General features: G+C 32.6%; 1 long non-coding RNA gene across 1 annotated transcript; it reads left to right on the top strand.

The window, feature by feature from the left end:
- Nucleotides 1-5,222: 5,222 nt before the first annotated feature.
- On the top strand, nt 5,223-15,633 carry LOC127705719 (uncharacterized). Its single transcript, XR_007983941.1, has 3 exons — nt 5,223-5,388; nt 11,948-12,168; nt 13,497-15,633. It is a non-coding gene; the product is annotated as an uncharacterized LOC127705719 (long non-coding RNA).
- Nucleotides 15,634-15,988: the final 355 nt, after the last annotated feature.

Here is a 15,988-nt window from a genome sequence, read left to right as displayed (position 1 = left end):
ATAGTATCAAAATGCTAGACTTTTTGATCGACAATATATTTGTTGAGTTTGGAGGATTTATATTTCAACAGACAGTCGGTATTTCAATGGGTACTAATTGTGCACCCCTACTGGCCGATTTTTTTTTTGTACTCGTATGAAGCAGAATTCATTCAGAACCTTCTAAAAGACAAAAAGAAAAAGCACCTTGCAAAATTCTTTAATTTTACTTTCCGATATATTGATGATGTCCTATCATTAAATAACCCATATTTTAGCCAATACTCACATCTCATATATCCCAGTGAACTTGAAATTAAGGATACTATAGATACTAAAAGGACTGCTTAATACCTTGATCTTTTCCTCAATATTGACACAGAAGGACGACTTCACACGAAAATCTATGATAACCGGGACGATTTCAACTTCCCAATTATCAATTTCCCATTTCTCAGCAGTAACATACCCTCTGCCCCTTCGTATGGTGTTTACATATCTCAGTTGATACGTTATGCTCGTGCATGTTCACACTATACGGACTTCATATACAGGAGTGTGCTCCTTACGCAGAAACTGCTCCAACAAAGTTATGAGGAGTACAGATTAAAAATGACACTCCGTAAATTTTACGGACACCATCACGAATTGGTTGATCCATACGATGTGTCTATGTCCAAACTAACTACCACGTGTTAGATTGTGTTGCTGAGTGTGAATTCGCATTGCTATACATGTAAGACGTGTCACGGTACTTTTCTATCCAAAATTCATGTATTTAGTTTTAATGTTATATTTGTTACTCTCATCGGATTTTGTCAAATGTCTTATCGTTTGTAGTTGTAAATCTTATTATTTTTTTTTTCTGTTGTATTCGTGTGTTATGGTAAAGATAATTAATCACCCAGTTCATTTATTAGATTTTAGTTTGGGTCAACTAAATTTATACGATATATTTGGTTTACAGTTTGATTTAGAAGAAACACCGACATAGCTAGATAATGCAATTAATTATCTAATTACTACCCCAATTTTATATTAATTAGTATTGTAATTTTCATTGTTATTAATAAATGTTATATGAGTATTACAAACCTAATCTTGAATTCTATCCTAATTCTATCCTATTTTGGGGAAATTTTTAGAAATTCAAATGTGACGTCACTTTGTGCGTTGATCTCTTTGGCTAACTCGGTTGTGAATTTTAATGTGCTGGTTTATGTTGTTTAATGTATCCGTTTTTATTCTGTAGTTAGTCACCACTTCGGTGTTATCATGTATATCTATTATATGGTCATTTTTATAAATTTACTGTTTGCAAAAGTATGAATTATTCTAAATACTAAGGATGTTCTTATCCAGACAAAAAACCTTAGCCGTATTTGAAACAACTTTTTGGAACTTTTGGTCCTCATTGCTCTTCAACTTTGTGCTTGTTTTGGCTTTCGAACTTTTTTGATCTGAGCGTCACTGGTTAGTCTTGTGTAGACGCAACGCGCGTCTTGCGTATTACATTTTAAACCTGGTACCTTTTGTTAGCTATTATTCGTATGTTTCTCTGTCCTATATGTTCTCCCATTTATTTGTATTGTAGTCCTGTCATGTAATGTTGTCATTTTAATGTTATATTTAACATTGCCATAAAAGCGGGAGGTTTGGCTAGACACAAAACAAGGTTCAACCCACCATTTTTTTCTTACAATGTCCTGTACCAAATCAGAAAAATGGCCATTGTTATATTATAGTTCGTTTCTGTGTGTGTTATATTTTAATGTTGTGTTTCTGTTGTGTCGTAGTTCTTCTCTTATATATGATGTGTTTCCCTCAGTTTTAGTTTGTAACCCGGATTTGTTTTTTTTTTCTCAATCGATTTATGAATTTCGAACATCGGTATACTACTGTTGCCTTTATTTAGTTTGTTCTTTTTATTATATTGAACGACCTCGTGTTCAACTTTTTAAAAAATAAATTAAACTTGGTTTGCAACTAATAACGTTAACTTATATAAATAAAATGAGGTTTGTAGTCGTTTCATATGACAGAAAAAATCATCAGAAAAGTGTAGTATTCTCGGAATCCGCGTCCGTTCACCCTGATCGTGTTCGTCCTAGTACCTGTTTGCCCTAATACCTGTTCGCCCTGGGTCCGTTCGCCCTGAGTCCGTTTGCTCTTGATTTTTATTTTATTTTGTTGTCTTGTTGTATATTATTATTTGAAAAGAGTATGTTAAAGTTTGTTGAAAATTTCGCTGAATACTTATGCTGTATTGCTGCTACCAAAAAATTATTTTCCTTTGATCTGCACTGTAGAGTACCAGGAATACAAGGTATTTGATATAAAACAACTGAAGACCATGTTATCTGCATGTATTTATCTTTATTGATAAATGTTAACAATTTCTGAACAATCATAAACAATCATAACAAGATCCAATTCGAACTTCGCATCACAAACCAGTTATGTCCTTATTTTTTACACTATTATTTTAAAGAGCACATATTTTTTTATATAGGAAATGTGTCAAAACGAACTTGAGATCAAAGATCCTAAGCTGTGTGCGAATCAAAAATCCTTTATATGTCTTACAATTCGTACATCGTTGTTTTTACTCATTCCAAACTGACAAGTTTATTTAAAAAAAAAATGTTACTTTCACTATTAATCCAACAAAGATAATAAATACAAAAATAAGTGAGCTCAAAAACATCATGATTATACCTAATCAGCATTCTAAATAGTAAAAAGTGGGAGAATCAGATATCATATGTCACCCTAAATTACAATCAACAGCCATAAAAATTAATTCTAAATAAAACAAATGTTCGAATGAAACACATTAATGCTCCAAAACAAGCCATTAATTTTTAAATATTTCCATGTTTTTTCATAATTTTGAGAATATATATTTTCTGAAATATTGATCATATAAATATCTGAATATGTTTATTAAACCTTAATACCACTATATTAATTTTGTTTCAAAGTAGGGCGAACGAACCCAGGGCGAACGGACTCTATGGGCGAACGGCCTCAGGGCGAACGGACCCAAGGCGAACATGTAATCAGGGCGAACGGACCCGATACCGTATTCTCGGGTACATCGAATTAAGCAAAACGTTTATGGTTGTTACCGTGACGGCTATCGTTTAAGAATGTTTTTCATTAAATAAACAAGCTGTTGATTATACATTGTGTGTTTATTCATAAAAAGAGACGTTACAGGACAACTGTCAATCAAGTTGAGAAATATTTGTGGAACCTGTGCATCCTTGAAGTACAAAACTATTTAGGATAGGCTTTGGTTTGGTTTTGTTTTCATATAAGTAAAGATCCAAGCTTTGCATTTTCCCTACGATTTACGACCGTCGTGAAAATAATTTCATCCCTAAATTTTTTATGGTTACAGTAATATGCAATTACTAAGGCTACGAAGTCTGTGGATATGTTTAATTTACAGTCCTTGAATTACAGAAATATGTGTGTTAGTAATAGGAAACATTTTTGAAATTTTGAAATTCATACTGTAGAAAGGAACACTTTAAGAAACAATAACACAGATACGGTACTATTCGTTTACCGTCCATCACTGTAACATTTCAGTGTGGAATAAATTGCAACGTACTCGTCTGTAAAATTAGGCGTATTGTATATTAAATTCACTATAAAAAGCGCAACGTATGTTGATCATCCAATGACCATTTTATGTAATTCTTGTTCTAATAAGTTAACTGATTATAGGCATGTAGTTTCACACAATTTCAGAGAATGAAAAGTGTAAAGACGTCAAACGCAAAGCAATTGTACTTAATATAAGGATAAACACAACATCAACAAATTGTTCGTTGGAAAGTAGAAATACCATAAAAATCTTACTTTATGTTTTGCCTCAACCAAAATGTTTAAAATTAAAAAAAAAAAGTCACCCATAGCTTTAGTCAATTCTTGCATTCATTAACGTTTACACTGCAAACGTATGAATGTTGATAAACTTTGAACATAATGCAATATTTATGAGAATGAAAGCGTATATACATCAATTTTTACTGAAAAGATAAGAGAGTTAGGACTTCATATTGAGTGAAAAGGCGCATTTGTACTGTATTTTTTTTATCTGCAACTAAATATTTCTTTTTCATTAAAGCAATGTGTGAACCAAATATAACTAGAATAAATTGCATTGACACTCTTTTAGATCAAGCGAATATTTTAATTTCACCCTTTCTTCGTACTTTTATGAATGATAAAATCTCTCATTTATGTGTAAGACAATTTAAAAAGCCGAAAAATATAAGAATGAATAAGAATGGCTCTTATTTTTTCGTGTTTTCAAAACTAGAACTGAGAATGGAAACTGGAAATGTGTTAATTAGGCAACAACCTGGTAAAAGAGCAGAATACAGTTCAAGGCCACCAATTGGTCTTCAAAGCCGTGAGAAATTCCCGCAACCGGAGCCTACCTAGCCAATTCCAACCAATTCATTCTATATTATATTACCAATAAAACAGGCGAAAATCAGATAGATTATAAAATTATATATTTTATATTTTAGCTTCTGTTTGCCTTTGTAACTTTCAATAAATCCAAATAACAACTTTTGTGCAACGGATATTTGCAACGGTTGCTTAAACGCTTAGTCGAGTACAAACAATACTGTTTGCTGTACATACGAAAAACATCCACGTGAATTAATACCAAGGTGCAGCTGGAAATCTTCCAAATGCTTTTGATAATGATTCATCAAACATACATTAACATTACGTGTATACATCATTTTTTTTCAATGGAAGCTTCTAATTTTACTACAGTTGGAACTGTAGCAGATCGTAAAAACTCTAATAAATACGTTGATACGTTATTGAATAATAAATGTAGTAAGGGTCAGGAATTTGCCGGTAATACGTTGACAAATATTTTACCCTAAGACATACACATTTCCGTATACTAGTATAGTTAAAATTGTACATTTCCTAACACTGAAATTGGACTAATTTGATTTTTTTAAGTTTCAGAACAAGGGAAAACAATCCTTAAACAATTACAGTTAACCATACACATGAAACACAACACGTATATAATTCGTAGAAAGCATCTGATCCTTTCCTACTTGACCTGATAGATTTAAATCACAAGTCATTGTGTTTATCTAAAGAAACCATATGAATACAATATTGTGAAATAATAACCCATATAAGGAGTAACACAGTTTATAATTACAGAGAATAAAGCGTGTTTCTTAAAATATAAAAATGTCCTTGAACTTGATTAAACAAAAAAGATTTATCTGTTCATATATGGAAAATGTGAGGAACCAACTATTCCCAGATACTTCGAATGTATGGATAGTGTTCGATCATAAAGGGGTAATCCTAAAGGGAATCAATACATTTATGGATGACGGTACAATCAAGGTAAGATATATCTATACAGTTCGCCAAAAGTTAAGCACCACCTATTTTTATTGCATCGAAATTTGTTTACTTTTAAAAAATCAATTATTCCTCGAAAAAGAGAAAACATTCATGTAGCAATTTTGCTATCATATACCATAAACAAAGCATAAACTTAAGTTTGGGCACTTATGAAGATTCTATGCATTTAAGTTTTGCGTTCATAGAAATAGTGTAAATTACACAAATCAAAAACCAAATTAAGTTTCCCTGTGATTTTATTTTTTTACAACAATTAATTACCCAATATCATTAACATTTTCTACAAATGATCTTTGGTATGTTCGGCAAATTTAATGTCAATATTTGAGTCAATAGGATGTGTAACCATCTCTCTTCCGGTACAGTTCCATAACACGGCGTTTAATACTCTGTACAAGCCTTCTGAACTTTAGTTGAGGAAATCTATTCCTTTCATCAACAATTGCCACTCTTAAATCGCCAAGATTTGCAAAGGTGGATCTCTACGATTGAGATTTCTGCTAATGGCATCCCAGACATGTTCGATATGGTTCAAGTATGTAGACATGGAAGGCCAAAAGATAGTGTCAATGGCTTCTTGCTCTTTGTACTCGGTTACACTCCTTGCCCTGTGTGGTCTAGCGTTGTTGTCCATGTACAAGGGTCTTGACGCAAGTGGACGATTGTCAAAATGAGGGACTACAATGTTTCTAAGCACCAAATTCCTGTATGTCTGTCCGTTCATGTTACCCTGCAGAATATGCATACTCAGCTTACAACAGTATGAGAAGCAACCCCATACTGTAACACCACCAGCACCAAATGCAGTCGTTGGGCAAATGTTGTTTTGGTCATAGGCAGTTTTATTTTCCCGCCAAATTCGTATTCTGCCGTCTATAGGTCGTAACAGAAACCGACTCTCATCTGACCAATGAATTTTTTGCCAGCTTCTCATGTTCCAGCGTCGATGGTCATTAGCCCATTGAAACCTGATTATACGGTGCCTGGCTGTTAGGGCAGGTCTCTTGACAACACGACGTGCTCTTAGGTTGCCTCTATGAATTCGACGGACCAATGTTCGAACACTAACACGACCACCTGGAGGCCAGTGATGTCTAAGCTGCGGGGCAAGGGTAAATGGGTTGGCTTTAGCACGACGAATAAGCAGTCTGTCATCACGACGGGTAGTCAAACGGGGTCTTCCAGACCTTGGTCTATCATTTACAGTTCCTGTGTCAACATGACGTTGTAAAAGTCTGACAATGACAGTGTGATTAACATTGAAATGGTTACCTATGCTCCTAGTGCTCCAACCGGCATTTGACATGCCAATAGCTTGCCAACGTTCAGCCACAGATAACTTACGCCTTGCCATATTACACAATGACTTGATGAAGGTCAAATTTCAACTGTACGCGGGACAGTAGGAAGATGATTTAAAGGTATCGAAACAGCGTATTTGTAAAAATGCAGATGACCTTCAATAAAAGTTGCTTGACGGGTTTATCGGAGTTCAATCTTTTTGGTCGTAATGCACTTTCTTATTGTATATATGTTAAAGGCAATTCATAAAACCAAACATTATTATTTTTTTTCGCAATAGTAACAAAATATTGCCAGCTATATTTAGGTGGTGCTTAACTTTTGGCGGACTGTATATATTTGTCTGTCAGAATGAAGCAGAAGTTCATAAATTAAGATATTATTCTATATTATTCAAAACATATTAAATAGCTTATTTGTGTGTTATACGCTGCTATGTTTGAATATAACTAACAATATAATATCCATTGCATGTGTGTGCATTTAAAATATGCCTACAAACAAAACAAATAATTTAATAAGTAATCATGTACTGTAAAAGGGAAACGACAATTTCTTGATATGGCAAAAATAAAAACAAAATGATAAATAAACCCGAATGTCCTATGACTCAATGTACACATGCTTAGATTATAGAAAAATTTAACAAATACAAACTCATAACACTAACTGTGCCAATTTTACTGCAACAGATGCACATTTCAACAACTAATGTCTCTTCAGTGATACTCATGGCCAAACCAAAAAATCGGTATACAAATATTATAATGGCTCGACAGGAATGAAAATGGCAATGAATTATTTTTGTGTATGGTACCATCTTGTAAGGGAAAATAACTTTGGTTCCCGAAAAAGCTTGTCATTCTTCTAATTCGATCCAAAGAGTTAACAATCTAATCAAGCTGAAAGTTGCTGCATTTTTATACATCACGCATGGTCAATCATTTTACTACAGAGGTTGGTATATATCTATTTCAACACGTGTGATAAGAATCATGATTTGCTAAACAAGTTGTTCCATGCAGTTTTTTTTTCATTAACGACTTGTGTGGGCTATGAACGATAAAAAGGCGTTATGTATGATGTCTCTACAGCCAGATTGTTTAACAAAAAAGCGTGGATATCCCAAAATTTTCCCGTGCAATGCCAAAAAGTGACTAACCTGTTTTAGATTAACTTCACAAAATACTGTACGGTCAACAGTGAACGGGAGAGCTTTTTCGCTCTCCTTTTCCTGTGACATTACCTGAAAAACTCAAAACCTTATATATGTGGTAACTTGAACCCAACCTAAGTGTGGTATTCAATATGTTGGACAGACGGGACGAGCGTATTACAAAAGAAATCAAGAACACCTTTACCGCTTTCGTAGACCTACAAAATTCAAACGTTTGATATATCAACATTTAGATAAGCATAATCACAATCTAAAATTTATTAAATTCCAACCACTTGAAACCGTTCAGAAACAACCAGGAGAATCACACAAGCAATTTGAAAAATTACGTGAAGTTCGCGAATTATTTTGGATAAAAAGACTTCAAACAGCTTATCCTCTCTATCTTAATGACAAAATATTAGGACAGGGGAACATAACTAAAACTTCAATCGATGTCATTATTATTGTCGATAAACGACTTAGAAATAAAAGGTCTCATGGCAAACGCAAAAACCGTAATCAACGTATTAAACATCGTATAAATTATACACTTGCTGATCTGTTATCTATAATAAAAAATACTGGCAGACATCAAGTATTATGCAAACTGGGTCAGATACCAATAAGTAAATTATATGCTATTTTTCTGGAGTGTGATACAATTTTTTTTTTTAGCCCAATGTATGAATACACCCGTATTATTACAGCCTTTTGTCATCATAGGCTATTTCCTAGTATCGATAAACCTGAAAATCATAAACGGTATTTTTTAAAATTAAAAAATATAAATAGAGGTATTGATTTTATTAACTTATCTAGCATCCAAAGCCAAATACCTCCATATTTTGATAATATAGAACCACCTATTATTTCGTATTCTTATAAAAAGCCCAGCAGAAGTTTGATTTTTTATTATACGTCAGTTACATCAGACGTCAATATAGAAAATAATGTTCCTTCCACTTGAGATTGTGAAACATCTAGTTTTAGATATGTTCCCTATGGTCATGTCCTTACAGGAGACCTCAACATCGTCGAAGACCGTGAGGTCATAACTTTTCTTAAGAAAGGACCGAAATATCGTCCTCCATCTAAAATAGATTGGAAACAGTGTCGTCAGATCATTAAAGACGCTCTGTCTGTCTACTGTAAAAATTGGTGTAAACTTGCAAAATCTGATAAAAAATTCTACACAGTTATTTGAATGAAATTATGAATACTGTTAATATTCGTATATCTCATTTTGAAAACAATTCTGAAATTAGTAATAGGGTCCATGATATTCCCATTTCCAGAATTAAAAATAAACTCCAAGTACTCGCAAAGCGGTTTGTGTTCGTACCGGCAGACAAAGCAGCAAATAATGTAGTGGTGGTGTGACACATATACTACACGGAAGTTCTCCAAAACGAAATTACAAATTCATCTACATTCAGGTCCGTACGCTCCACAGAGAGTCAAATTGTAAACAAGCATATCACTGCCACTACCCAGCTTAAAGCCTCTTCCGAACATGTGATAGTCCCTACTATGTACTGGTTACCTAAATTGCACAAAAAACCATTTAAATTCCGTTTCATCTCCGCATCTAGTAAGTGTTCTACTACTAATCTATCAGTGCTTCTAACTACCTCCCTTACTACTATCAAAGAACTTGTTATTAACTTTTGTTATAAAGCTTATGAAAATAATGGTATTAATTATTTTTGGAGTGTTCAAAATTCTTTAGAAGTTTTAGATAAAATACATGCTTTTGATGGTCCTTTTAATTCTGTTGACAGTTATGATTTTTCTACTCTCTATACTACACTTCCACACAATCTTATCAAGAAAAAGTTTTCATATTTAATTAAATGGTCTTTTGAAAAATCTCATTACAAATTTATTTGCTGTAACTCGTTTAAAGCCTTTTTCTGTAACGAAAAAGGAAAGTATGCTAAATACACTTACTGGAAATGTGAACATATGATTGAAGCTTTAAATTTTCTCCTGGACAACATATATGTACGTTTCGGCGATAGAGTGTATCGACAAGTAGTAGGTATTCCTATGGGCACTAACTGCGCCCCTTTAATAGCAGATTTATTCCTGTATTGCTATGAATCTCAGTATATTACCAAACTCAGTAAAGACACGTCATTGTTACATTTGGTTGATACATTCAACAATACCTTCCGTTATCTAGATGATATTTTTTCGTTAAATAATCCAGAGTTCTCTAAATATACTACCGAAATTTACCCAATAGAACTTACTTTAACTAAATCTAACATAAACAGCAGTAGTTGTCCTTTTCTGGATTTGGACATTTCAATCTCTAAAGGAAAACTCCATACGAAAATTTACGATAAAAGAGACGATTTTTCATTCCCTATTGTTAATTTTCCTTTTTTAGACGGCTATGTTCCTTTGGCTCCATCATACGGTGTTTATATATCCCAATTCGTTCGTTATGCCCGTGTGTGTAGTGATGTCATAGATTTTAACGAACGTAATCAATGCATCACTGGTAAATTATTAAATCAAAGATTTCGTTACCATAAATTACGTAAAACTTTTGCTAAGTTCTTTCATAGATACAAAGATTTGATTAGTAGATTTGGCTGTACTTGTAGAAAACTGATTAAAAACGGTATTTCACATCCTAAATTTTACGGTAATATTGTACTTAAAGCGCGGAAATCACTATGTGATCCGTGTAAACTCATCGAACCTTTAAACAAACTTATTAGTAAAGGTTATCTTACCAATGTTGTAATTAGATCTTTGAATATAGTTTACATTGGCAATAATATCGATTTTGTCATCAGCAAATTAAAACATAACTAAATTTGTATTTTTTTCAAGCGGGATGTATAAAGACACACCCACGTTCGTTTAGATCAAATAAGAGGTTAAACTCCTAACTATCCTACTGTCTGTCGATACATTTATTTTTGGCATTGCACTAGTCATGTCTTCTTTGACTGTCCATGACGTTAAAATACTAAATCCCTGGGATGTGTTTTGGTTGATTTTAGTCTCTGATGCTTGATTTTTTATTATTAATTGTTTTGGCTTTTAACTAGCTGTCAGTAACTGCGAGTACTCTCAAATCGTATTTTCTTGTTTATTTGACCTGTTGATACTAATTGTATTGCTTTTTTGTTATTTAATGTTATTCAGGGTTATACATGTATCTGGTCTATATATCAACCTTGATAAGTGTTTGGTATTACTATAAATTTTCACTTCGTACTATGAACATAAAAATTATTTATTTTGTAAAAATATTTCCTTTCTCTATTGGTACTGTACACGTATACCTAACAACAAAATTATTTTCATTTACCTGTGTTTAAAGTTATTGCAAATGGCTGATATTTTTGTTCTAGCATATTGTTTTTCTTTAATTGTTTAACATTTCTTACCGATATAACATGTTACTTTTATTATTCTTCCCTTAGTTTATTTATTTTGTATTTACATTGTGTCATAGGTCAAATTTATTTGTTCAGTGTATGTTCAATGGTGTTAATATGTCCTTTGATTGAGTTAAGCTATTTCAGTTGATATTTAATAGTGTGTCTTTCTATGTTGTGATGTTACACTATTGTTTCAGAAAATAGGTGAAGGTTTGGTACCATTAAAACGTTTAAACCCGCTGCATTTGTTTGCACCTGTCCTAAGTCAGGAATCTGATGTTCAGTAGTTGTCGTTTGTTGATGTGGTTCATAAGTGTTTCTCGTTTCTCGTTTTTTATATAGATTAGATCGTTGGTTTTCCCGTTTGAATGGTTTTACACTAGTAATTGTTTGGGGCCCTTTATAGCTTACTGTTCGGTGTGAGCCAAGGCTCCGTGTTGAAGACCGTACTGTGACCTATAATGGTTTCCTTTATAAATTTTGACTTGGATGGAGAGTTGTTTCATTGGCACTCATACCACATCTTCTTATATCTAGTTATCGAGATTTTGTGTTTTTGAATTGGTATATATGTGTACATTGCAATTTAGCAGATATGTTATTCCACGTTCTGTCATTTTCGTTCACTTTAAATCACTGCGCAGTTACATTATACATTTTTGCACTTTTTAAGGTGTTATCATGGATTGGTATATCATCTATGGCAACGTACAGATACTATTTCATGAAGGAAAGAAGTGATAAAACCACGGTAACTAAAATCATAACAGAAGACAAAGAAACATTAACCGAAACGATAACAAACGACAAAGAAACGTTAACCGAATGGATAACAAATAACAAGGAAACATTAACTGAATGGGAAGGACAAACGGACTTTAACAAATACATGAGGTACACATGTAACTTATTGTTTATACTTTAAATGAAATGTTATGCATAAGATAACTAGAAATACTTGTATTTTCTATCATTCAATATTTTCTACGACGAATCGATTTTATAAAAAAAAACAACAGAAATTTATATATCTTCTTTCAATCTCGTATAGCTTTTGCTCAAAACATAAAAATATCAACCGACTGACAGTTTCGGCTTGGTTGACTTATTTATTGACCTTGGTATGTTGATCATGTTGCTATTTCTTGTACAACATGTACAAGACACTCGTAGTAGTACTATTTACATACAAAAACAATACTATTTGAGCCTTTGTCCACAGGAACAAAATCATATTCATCGTAGGAGATGATAGACACTTCGAAGCTTCTTTTTCTCCGAATACGGACTTTGGTCGATCATTTACAACGTTTTTTAACTTTTGGATTCAAAGTGTTATCAGAGACTTGATGGCTTTAGCCAATTCTGACAAGTGATGACAATATAAAGAGGTTCCTGAAGCTTATAGAATGTTTTAACAATTATTCATTGCAATATTTTACTCGCATTACTTCAATTACACCCAGACCTAAGTATAATCTATAACGATATAAAATTTGTATTTATACATTTTAATGTGGTGTTTTCTTATTATTTTCGGATGAATTTGAGAACTCGCTAACAAATAAAGTATGTATATTTTTGACAACCGAATTAGCACAAAATTTAGCACAAACTTTAGTACCATTTTGTCTTTTTGTTTTGGCATGCGAGGCGTTCAGTTAAAAACAAATTGTTGGACAACTTTTCCCATGTCATTCCTGTAAAGTTGGGTTTTTTTTTCTGTTAATGTCGTCCAATAATTATACTGGAAGCAAAACCCTTCAATCATTTAAGTATACAATTTCATATATACGAGTCATGAAATGGAAAACAAATTAATGTAAAACAATTTAAAAAAAAACTAGCATAAGTGCTACACATAGCTATAGCTAGATAGTCATTTTTCAAACAAATACTCTTACAAATGCTCTATATGCAATTTTGCATCTTCTCATTGATTCAAATTTCAAGAAAAAGAACAACTTTTTCTTAGAATCCACATTGTCCTTTCAATGTACAAACCAGCATATATGTAGGGAGAGGAGATTTGGGACGTTGAATAAAACTTAACGCCAGTATTTTGAACCGAAAACCAATGAACCAAATCATCAGTTCTTAGCTTGATAAAATGTGTCACTAGTTTTAAAGGTACGGTTTTTTACAATTCTAGTAATACTATTGTTTACATTTAGGTATTAATCATCCAATGTTTGTTCAGTTAAGTTATATTTTCATTACAGAGCATTGTTTGAACCAGGTCAACCATCTGCTTTTGATGTAACTAAAGAGACGATTGAACTACGATGGGATGTACCCAATGTTGGAGTACACTTTGTACAACATTACAAAGTTCACTGCATGAACACTCACACCAGTTCTACTATCTACTATACCACAGAGGGAAACTATTGCAATTATACCGTTAATAACTTACAGCCTGACACCGAGTATGAATTTACAATTCAGACAATCAAAAATAATGGAAGTGAAGGACCTTGCAGTTTAGCTTGTAAAAAGTCAACCCTTGCTAATTTGAGATACTATTAGGGTACTATGACAAAATTCAATGTTTGGGAACTTTAATTCTCGAGCATGTCATGCTCTATTATTTTTAATCTCTTGTAAATTGTTACATACTAAATTTCAAATGACAAACTGTATTTTACTGTGATATTCTCAAATATTTTCATCAAACGGATAAGCTATCAAAGTAATTGAACAACCTGATTTCCAACATTTGATCATATACAGCATATTTGTCCGTATTAATGATTAAAAAGAAAAAAATATATCCATGCAATTTTCCCCTCTCAAAACACCAAGCACACTATTTGCAATCATACTACGTCTTCTTTTTTTATATTTACTTCATAAACAGCTATATGAAGATATGTTTAAACTGATATATAATCAAATGAAAAGGATTCGTCATAAAAGTTCTCAACGTGGTCTTCACCTTTGATTTCATTATATAACTGACATGTATAAATGCATTTTCTTTCATCAGATTCTTCTACATGTCTTTTTTTATATGTTTGATGGTTTCTTTTTCCCTTTTCCTTGAGTGTTTCGTGGACTACTGTTGTCTGTTCGATATTATCACCTTTCGTCATGATAAGGCATGTCCTTTGCCATGTTTATTTTGATAGACCGTTCGAATTTGTTTGCGAAAGTAAATCATAAATCGACGTGTCTATGTTTTATCTGTCAGTATTATAGCTTGCTTATACTTATGCGTATAAGATAGTTCATTATGTCCTATAATATGATACAGTAGAACCTATATAAACTGGCCGGCTATGGGACTATGAAAAAGGGCCGTTTCAGACAGTGTGTCGGTTTATTCAGGTTTCCGCGTTGACAGGAAGTTATTGACTTGTGACGTCAGATAATTTGCATGTAAAAGTTCTGTCTCATTGTAAATTGTAAACTAATAAATACAAATGCAGTAATAATCTATTTACTAAATTAGTTATATCATGGTTTGTTAGGAAATATTGTGACATGAACATTACAAGTGTTCCCTGCCTTTTCATCATTTAACTACGTACGATCTTTGTTTTGAGTCTTCGTATTCATTGGCTTTAAAAATTTCAGAAATTGGTTGTCCTCGTATGTCAAATCGACCTCGGAAGCATCAGTCACCGACTCGTCAGTTTCATTTTCACTTTGAGTTCAGTGTTTTCATTTGCATCAGAATCCTCGCGTTGTTTAAATTGTTCAACGAGAGTTTCGTTTTACTTCCATCGTTCATTTCCTACGTTGAGGGGCGTAAAGAGGGGAGGGTATCTGCGAGGAAGAACGTGATATACAATTGCCATTTCACGATAAACGAACAATTAAAAATTGCTTGCACGTTGATTTTTTTACCGATTTCACGAAACACGGTGAATAATGAACCTTTTTTACGGCTGCACGTGAAATAAAAATGGCAAAACACGTTGCACGAAAATAACCCTTTACCACCCTCTACGTTGGTATACCGATTAAAAAAATGAATTTTATCAAAGGAATTTTCAAAGATAGAAACGTTTACTGAATTAGTTAGAAAAGACAAAGAAAAAGTAACAGGATGAGTAAGAGAAGAAAACAATAAATGTTATCCTAATAGACAGGAAAAGACAAAAAAAAACCAATACATTTGCAAATCAACAGACTATCAAATGAGAAGGACCTTAACCAAATCGAAAGAAAATGATTACATTTTTATTTCGTAAAAGAAGGTAATTTTTCTAATCTTTAGTTACAAAAATTTAATTTCAAATACGTCTGTCCCGTCAAAATTGATCGTAAGTGCTAAATTAAACTGTTAGTTTATATCATAATTTTGTTTGTAATGTTGTGATTTCATTAAATAAAACAATCTTTTTTTTTTAACTGTGATTCCTTTTTTTCATTGAAAAATTTTACCTTAATACAAATAAGAGGATTTTGTATGTTTGTCAATGACACAACAATCCATAAAGAACTTATATATTGCATAGATCTGATATTGACCCTGAACACAAAAACTGCTTTCAAAAGGATTGGGTTGGGTCAGTTATTTTTGACAGTATCCGCATGTTTATACATACATTGTACCCAATTAATTATTAGATTGAAATAGCCAACTACAATAATAGTGAAATGGTTTGTGTCATACATGTATGATATTAATATTGTATGGTAACATTTTTAAAAGGGAACAATACGTTTTGTTTTGCCGTAATAGTATTCAATTAGATTTATATAT

The sequence above is a fragment of the Mytilus californianus genome, unplaced genomic scaffold, assembly GCF_021869535.1.
Source record: "Mytilus californianus isolate M0D057914Y unplaced genomic scaffold, xbMytCali1.0.p SCAF_6, whole genome shotgun sequence".
NCBI lineage: Eukaryota > Metazoa > Mollusca > Bivalvia > Mytilida > Mytilidae > Mytilus > Mytilus californianus.
Note: the sequence above shows the minus strand (reverse complement) of the source record. Positions and strands in the feature narration are given on the sequence as shown.